This window comes from Melopsittacus undulatus, chromosome 9, assembly GCF_012275295.1.
Source record: "Melopsittacus undulatus isolate bMelUnd1 chromosome 9, bMelUnd1.mat.Z, whole genome shotgun sequence".
NCBI lineage: Eukaryota > Metazoa > Chordata > Aves > Psittaciformes > Psittaculidae > Melopsittacus > Melopsittacus undulatus.
Window position 1 is genome coordinate 6,327,611 of NC_047535.1, and position 9,032 is coordinate 6,336,642.

Here is a 9,032-nt window from a genome sequence, read left to right on the forward strand (position 1 = left end):
TCAAACTCCCATCTATATGTTAAACCGTATTATTCGACTATAAGCCGTAGTAGAAGTAATTATGAATCAAACCGCAAAAGCATTAGAATTGATTGCAAAACAGTTATCCCAAACAAGAGCTGGTGTATATCAAAATTGACTAGCTTTAGACTATCTATTGGCTGAAGAAGGAGGAGTCTGTGGTAAATTTAATACCTCAGAATGCTGTCTAGAAATAGATGATAATGGACAAGCTGTAACTCAAATAGCTGAAGAAATAAAAAGAATTGCCCATGTACCGATACAAAGATGGGACTCAATATTAAATGACAATTGGTGGAATAATCTATTAAGCGGCGCTTGGTGGGAAAAGATGGGCTTTATAATTACTTGTTCATTAATAGGATCTTTATTTTTACCTTGTATGATTCCATGTTTTATAAGGTTAATCCATTCAGTCGTACAAGGAATGCAAATCTCAGCTATGTCTCTTGATCCTGAAAAAGCAACCAACGGGAAAACTCATTCACTAATGGTATTGAATACAAAAACAACACCGTAATTATCTGTGGCACAAAAGGTAGTCATTAATTTAGAAAACAAGACACGAATCAATATGTTGCAAAAAGACAAATGGGGGAATTGTAAGAAATATAATTATGATTCGTGTCAGCAGCTTAGAAACCCTTGTAGCCATTGCGTTCGATATGAGGAAAGACAATAGAATAAACATTTTCTTTTGTATATTTAGAGCTATCGCTGTGTAGAATGTAGGACGTTGTCTAAATATAATCCATCTGTAACCAATATTAACTTGTCTGTAACCATTGCACTTGATATAAGAAGGAAGAAGAAATAATGGAATAATCGTTTTTACATTAGTTAAGTGCCATAAGAACTATATCGTAAAATTCAGAACACTTTTGTAAACTTTAGAATACTGCCTAAAGGAAAACCAGCTGTAACTGCCCAATATCTGCGTAGATATTGTAACCACAGGCATGTGATATTCAAACAAGGACAGGTAGATATGTTGAAACTACGTAAAGGGTCAGGGGGGGAAGGTAGCTTGCCAGGATGTGTCAAGTAGATATGTCGGAACTAAAGCAAAAGTCAGGAGGAAGATAGCTTATCTTCATCCCCATGACCACTGAGACAGTCTCCAGCAACAAGCCCCACATGCGAAGATAAGAATAAGAAGGACACGTACATTGGAGGAAAGAGGGTATAAAAGGACAGAACCTGTGGGAGGGGGTGTGCGTTGCTGGTGGAGCAGAGACTCCCCTGCGCACCCAGCACTGCTTGCTTATTGCCTCTCTTAAATTTCTAATCAATTGTGAATAAAATCAATTTGGACAAAACCCGACTTGTGGTAAATTTTTATAACAAGCCCATTCCAGCTACTGCAGTTCTGCCACGTGAAAATCAGAGGCTTGCACTTACCAGCCAGGACATTGTCACAAGAGCTGCCCAGCAAGAGGTGTTCCCAACACAAACAGCCCTCTTTGCATGGTTCAGAATTAGTTGCTGTATCTATTACAGCTTTTGTTTCATCTCCTTAAGAAACAAAACACTCTAACCTACTCTCTAAGGGGAAGCCAACTATATATACCCTGAAGCAAAAGGAGAAAGGCAAACCTGCTCCTCCTGCTATAACCCTTTTGCTCACTGCATGCAGCTGTGGCTCATGATGGCCTTGATTTGGTTCAGGGGTGCAGCTCTGCTTTCTAGCTTCTCTAGAGCTGCCTGCAATTTAAAGTGTTGCTTGTCAGACTGGTTCTAGGTCAGCTCCTGCAACAACATAGCTTTTGCTCTTCCCCATCTTCATATTTTAGTTCATCTCCTATCTGTTTTGCTCAGATAAGCACTGGTTAAAGTCTCAACCTAAATCTTTTCATTTTGTTGTAGCCAGCAAATGAAAATGAAGCTCCTACACTGAGTTAGGGGACTTCTTTTGTAATAGAAACTCCCCCCTCCCGTTAAATAGAAACCTTTGTTGTGAAGCTGCTTTCATTGCCAGCTCCACAGGGAGAGGCATTGCATTTAATAGACGTTGACCTCATTTTGCAGTCCTCGATATTAAAGCTTATAAGGAGAGAACGTAATTAGAAGCGGTGACTTCTCAACAAAGATACATAGTTCTTGTTGTTACTGCCTCCTTACCTAAGGATTCATTTAATACGGCTTGGAAAGAGTAACTTGAAACAGCTTTTGGCAGATAAGCAAACTCAAGTCAAATGCAAAGATCTGGTTTCCAAGAAGCCTTTTACAAGCTGTACAGGGAAATGAAATGAAACCCTTCAACAGCACACAAGGCTTCCTACAGAGACTCCCTGCAAAAGCCACAGGCGTGCATTCCGGCTGAAGGCTAATCTCGATCCCAGTCTGGAGTTACATGAAAACATCTGATGATGGAGAGCACCAGTGGTCATGCATGGACCTGCCCACATGGCAGCCTCTGCTCTGCCGGAGGGAATTGCTGGACTTTTATACTGCATTTCCAAGGCTGCAGTCTGAGACAAAGAAACCAAGAGGGTTTGAGTTCAGTAAACACACTCAAGGCAGTCAGTGCAAAGGTGCTCCAGCTTTAGTAATACAAGCTGGGTTTCCACACAGCGGATGCCTCTGTCACAAGGGAATGGGTGAACACAACCACTGGCCACCACTAAATAAATACATTTTCCAGTGCGAGGCAGAGCACTGCAGTAAGGGATGTGCTGCACGGTGCCAAGGGCCTCACTGAGCAATGGCTGCGTTCACCTTAATATGTTTTGAGTTTAGAACCTCTGTGCATAGCCTGCTTCTCAAGTGACCCCCTACACTTGTCCAATTTATAGAAGTCCACTTGAAATACCCATTTTGAATTCATTTCCCCAGCTTTTGTGATGTCCCCACTGCTGTCCCACCTCCTGAGCATCCCTTGCATTTCCAGTGCTGGGTTCTGCTGGGAAGGTGACACCTCTGTACTGGAACACTAGTGCATTGCTGTGAGAAACTTTCATTATGTAAAAAGAACAATTCCTTGTTAAAAGCCCCAGGCCACCTTAGATTTCCCTTTAGATGTTGTGGTTGGAACAAGCGTTTCTGCTTCAGCAAGCCTCAGAACTTCCTGAGTTTTGCACGGTTCCCCCACTGCAACCAAGTTCAGCTCTGCTCAAAACTCATTTTTGGACCTGGTTTCTTGAAAAATCAAGATAAATTCTGTGAAATCAAGATAAATTCTGTTCACATGGTGTTAAACAACTCCTTTTCTGCAGTAACCATCTCTCCTGGGTTTGTGCCCTGTGCTGAGCAGAGCGGTTGCTGCCTACACCTGCAGTCAGCTTGCTGTGCCGACTGTTTGCCCTGTGGTTTGTGGCACAACGTGCATTTCAATGGGATTAAAGAGAAAGACAGCTCCTAGGAGAACATAGCCAGAAACTCTCTGAAGACCACAGCGTGATGACAGAAGACACCCAGCCTTTGTTCCTCCTTCCTGAGAACAGAGGGAGCAAGGAGGGAGCAAGCAGAAGGCATCAGTCATGAACAACGTCTAAGGAGGCCCAGAGCACGACAGCACTAGCTTGGCACAGTCCTGCAGGGCTCAGAGGATACTTGGCGGCTCACAGAGAGAAGGATGTGACACAGATAACAGCTTTAGCCTTGCACCGCACCGTCAGCAAGACCAGGGTTATTCCAGTTTAACTAGTTTTTCCTCTTTCCTTCTGGTACCTCCTATATCAGATAAAGAGCCTTAATAAATCACACCCAGCAATTCCCACCACACCTCAAGCAATTAACCCCATCCTGTGGCGGTGCTGGCTGGGGAAGCCCCAGACAATGTCCTGGGACTCCAGTACAGCCAAGAGCAATCTTGTCATCCATTCAGTGCAAGGAAGGCTGGGGGGGTTGTTTATTTTTGGAGCAGTAAGTTACTTTCAAAGAGCCTTTCTGTCAGACCTGGCCCAGTATAAGCTGCCAAACCAACTCCTCCAGCTGCGTAGGCATCGACATGGTTTGCAGGGCTGTGTGTGATGAAGTGGTGTCAGCACTTCCATTACAGCACCTTTCCCTTGCTCCAACACCATTATAAATGGGACATAAAAACCTAGTTCTGGCAGAAACATTCAAGAACCAACATGGAAAACAGTCACCACCTTAATCCGCTAATATTCATCTGGCTGGGGAGAGAAAGTGGGGATTTCAAATACACTTTATCCCTCCCACGCCTACACCCTGACTTCCAAAATCCAGCTGTATCCCACTCAAATTACTAGTGGGAAGTTCTTTTCTCTTTGGGGTTATTTTTTAAACATAGCCATGGTAAATGGAGAAGTGATCCTTCCCCTCCTCCGCCTCTTGCACAAGCCAGACGCTTCATTAAAAGTTGCCATTGTCAATCCTACTAATGAAGGCCACAGTTAATAGGGATTTTAATTGGGCACACATCCGTGCTTGTGTTGAATGGGAGAGATGGATGTCCTTCTCACCACCCTCGGCCACACACAGCCACGCATGGTGCTGGGCCAGGGAGCTCGTTTAGCTGACAGCTAATGAAGAGCTTCCAGCCTGGCTGAAAGCACCCGTCAGCACAAGGCGGAGGCACTGTGGTGTTGGGCAATGGTGATTCCTGGGGTTGAAGAAAAGCAGGACTGCTCTTACAACCAGTGGTTGTGCCTATGGGAGATGGTTTGTAATGACTGGCTTCTGTATCAGCTGCTGCTCAAAGAGAAAGTGGCCCCTTCTCTGGTGCTTGCTATTGAGTGGTCATGTCATCAGCCAGACTGATGAGTTATTGCAGACTCAAACTCCATCATTTTCCTTTTTCCTCTGCTTTTCAGCTGGATCAGTTCCCTGTGCACAAAGGCCAGCAAGCAGAGAGTGGCAATAGGGAACTGGGACAGAGGAGTGTGAGATGCCTCCTGCCAGCAACACCAAGCACCTGTGTTGGTGCACATTGACCCCAAAACAGCTCTCAGCTTGGCCAGTTCCTCTCTCCTGAGCCAGCACACAGTGAGTGCATTGAGAAATCCACAGTGGAAGAGCCTGTACCTTACTCTGCACTGCCTTAAGGCTCGAGTAAATGGCCATCTGAGGGGCAGGTAAGCTCAGAGGAACTATAGGAAGAGGAATTGTAGGACGGAGCCTACCTAACTCTTTCACTCTTACACAGAACTTACTCACTTCTGGTTTCAATATGTATATATTTTCTAACTTCAGCATGAATTTCTGTGTTACCCCAGAAAAGGCAGAGTCTGGAAGGCCACAGCCAACAGGAGCTTGCTCTGGTGTGACAACATCTGCAACTCCAGACTTGCTGAGGATGCTTAGAAGATTCAGAAGGGAGAGATTTTGTGGCGTCAGACAAGACAGCAGCTCACTGAGCCCAGCCCAGCCCAGCTCTCCTATGGGAACACTGTGCTGCATGATCTGTCAGTGACTCCTACACTTACTGAATCCAACCACTCTTGAAAGACAGGGAGAAGAACCAGAGAGAAACTTCCCCACTCAACCCTTCAAATGCTGTGGCTCAGGGTAGGGATGCTGTGAGCATGGCCATCTGCCACCCTGCTCGGTGGCAGCTGCCTGGCCATTAGGCTGCTAATTAGTGTGCATCTCATCACATCACACTCTCTGCTTGCTGTGGGTGTGATGGGACACATGGAAAGGGATTGTTTTTTGAAGCAGAGCCTAGTAACCCAGGACACAGATTTGCAGGAGGCTTTACTTCCTGCTCGTGGAGAATCATGTTCCACTTGTCTGTTTTAAAGCATAAAGCTGGAGGAATATGCTAGAGGATGTGTATTCCTTTGCAGGACACACATAATGCCCATCTAGCACTCTCAAGAACTGGTATTTGGGCTGATGCTCTCCATCACAAAGGCATTAGAAGATGGGGAGGTCCCTCAGCATCAGCATTCCAGCCTTATCCCTCCATCCTGCTGTTGGTGAATACCAACACACAGCATCTCCTCTCCCACCGAGGAACTGTGCCACCAAGCACAGTGCAGTGGGTCACTTGGCAAAGCTCTGCCATGGCTGGCATGTGACTAAAATTTGAGCTGCAGTGGGAAGAATTGACACATTGCCCTGGGTAAACAGCAAACCTTTAATGGAGAAATGAATGTAAATACCAAAGGTAGGCGAGAGATTAAAGCAGAGCTCAGAGGACACTGGGTGTCGCAGGAACTCTGACTTCACCTCTGAGGCTGTGGTTTGGCTCAGCGCTGGAATTTCTTCCTATTAAATATGTACCTAATGAGACCATTGACCTGCTGGGAGAGTTGCATCAGTTTTCATCCCTGCTGTTCCAGCTTCTGTTAAGCTACCATTAAAGAGAAAGGCAGTCACTCCACCAGCGCTGGCCTATGATGAGATGTGTGGTGTCTCCTGACCATCTCATCTGGGCATGCAAATGCACTTGCATCTTTGGAAACTGGAACCAAAGGGGCTGTACTGACCTTTCTTGAGAGGGGTTTCCCAAGAAATGGTTAATATGTGGTACACTGGCCCCATCTCCTCCTAGGTGGGCCTGCAACTGCTCTAGCCCCAAGACCTTTATCTGCTGCTGTATAAGGGATATTTGCACTGGCAGGTCCACATCTCAGTCCTGTTGTCACTGTGAAATGCAGAGGTCCCCTGTGTGCCTCATGAGAATAACTATGAAATACAGAGAGATTAAAGCAGTCCTGAATGAGTCCTTACTCTGCCAGGAATTTTGTGACCAAAGCTGAGAGGTGGATATGGCTTTCCTAGGCTGCGAAACAAAACAAACCCTATTGTTTTCCACATCTGCTTATAAGATTGAAGCGTAAGCCACAGCTTTAAGGGTGTGCATCATAGTCTTTCTTCTTTAAACACAGAAATATTCTATCAGTGAATAAAACTATTTCAGCAGTCAGGCATAAGCTGACTCCAAAGGCTGTTGCAATTCTGAGTTGTGGCAATTCTGAGTTAAGCAGTCATTTTGATTGCATAATTTCCTGGAGCTTAAGAATATCCCAACAGAGAAGAAACACGGAAAGAAATAATGGAAAATGTTTTGCATTCTTGATTAAATTGATACCAGCAGATGTGAAACTCCCCTGTTCCGAGCTGAAGGTAAAGCCCTTGCAAAACACAAGGAAGAATGTCTGATGAAGCTGAAGCTTTCTGTCTCACAGCAACCACAATGGTGCAGAACATCTAATACGTGTATGTATGTAGGTAGGTACTAGATGGATATATATATATATATGTATATATATATATATATATATATGGAGAGTTCAGACCTGAAATCCAGCCAGAACCAACACATTGTGCCAAAAAAGAGCACATCTGTGCCAGGTACTGCTTTGTCCATAGCAGTAAATTGGCAACTAAATCTCACTTATGAGTTAAGACATTCCTATTGCAAAAAGAAAAAAAAAAGAATGAAAATTAAGAGAGAAAAAGGAAAAGAAAGAGGAGAAGGACAATGAGGAGAAGGAAAGAGGAAATGGAAAAAATAAATGTAAGAATAAAACGGAAAATGAAAAGTAAAGTAAAGGGAAAATAAAAGGTTGTAGGGGGTGAACTGAAAGGGCTGCTGGTCTGCCCTGCTTGCTCAGCGTGTTGACAAGCCAGGAGGATGAAACTGTACATCGTATTACATCTGATAGTCAAACGTGCGGGACGGAACGAAGCACAGAACACGACAGAAAACACAACCGAGCTCCCAAGCGATCCGTTCCTGGTCCCGACGGGCTGCGGCACCGAGGCCCCTTGTGCCGCCCTGCGGGAGCAGGGGAGCCCCGGACCCAACCACCCTCCACCACCCCTTGTCGGACAACGGAGCTGCCCCACGCCGAGCCCCATTCCAGTCCGCACCGCGGGGCCCTCCGGCGCATCCCGGGGGATGAACCCGCCTCTGCTGCCACCTGGTGTCGGGCGGGGAGCGGGGCTGAAGGAGCCCAAAGGGAACACCGAGCGCTTGGGCTCCCGGGAGCAGGAGGGGGTGAGCCGGGTGTGGTACCCCCGGGGGCTCTGTTCAATCATCATCAGCTAGAGCAGGTTGCGCCAAGCCCCGTCCGACCTGACCGTGAACACTGCCAGGGATGGAGCAGCCACAGCTCTGGAGGTCGGTTTCCGTGGTACCAGACTTCTGGATGTGTGGATGGTGGGCATTTAACCTCAGGCTTACAGGAGAGTGAAACACGCTGAGAAGCAGCAATATTACTTAAAGTGGGAAATAAGGGGGGTCCTGAACAGTTTGAACAGGATATGGTGTTCAGTGCTGAAAAACCTGAGCAAGATGTGGGGCAGCAGCTCTGAACAATGGAACTGCCCCCAGTCCCTTGAATCCTCATGGTCCCTCTTTCTCTCCCCTGTTCTCTCCAAATATATTCTAAGTCCTTATTCTGTTTTAACTTATTTAGGTCAAAAGGGCAACAATCCTTTGATCTGATCTGACCTTTCTCATTTTTAAGTAGGAAATCCAGATACAAGCATGGCTGCACCTTGCACAGCTTTCAGAGTTCTGTAAACCTGCTGAGATGATAAGGCAAATGTTCCCACCTGCAGACCTCACAGGACCGTGACAAACGTGTTCTGCCTTTCCTGTGCCCAGCTTCTCCAAAAGCCTAAACCCTTGCATTGAAGAGGGTAGGTCATCTTTTCTTGAAGCAAACAAAAGCATGCTTTGCATGGAAGCTTGTTGTACTATTAGATTTATAGAGCATTACTATATATCTATACACCCAAATCACTGCAGTTAAATGCCTGTGAAATTCTTGCAGGCAGTTGAGAATACACATAAGGAACCCAATGGGGAGCACAGCTTTTCCCCTGACATTCTGCCTGAAACAAGCAGTGGTTGCCCAGCAGCTGGTGCAGACAGAGCTCCCTCTCCTGTCGAAAACCATCTTTAGCCCCTATCCACCCTCAGGAGACCTGTTGTTAATATCCAGATTTACGGGGATCAGGCAATGGGAGATGATAGAAATAAGAAACTTTCAATGTATATAGATACACATCACTGATAATTTGTGTTAATCTCTATTATTGGCTGTGGCTTTACAAAGCAAAAGGTCATTTTAAACTTTCCCCCCTGC

General features: G+C 45.7%; 1 protein-coding gene across 1 annotated transcript in view; it reads right to left on the reverse strand.

The window, feature by feature from the left end:
- Nucleotides 1–1,466, reverse strand: part of CHD2 (chromodomain helicase DNA binding protein 2) — a 91,898-nt gene extending 90,432 nt beyond the window's left edge. Inside the window, exon 1 of the mRNA XM_034065895.1 lies at nt 1,423–1,466. The gene's annotated coding sequence lies outside the window, so the exon portion shown is untranslated. The remainder of the gene's footprint in view (nt 1–1,422) is intronic.
- Nucleotides 1,467–9,032: the final 7,566 nt, after the last annotated feature.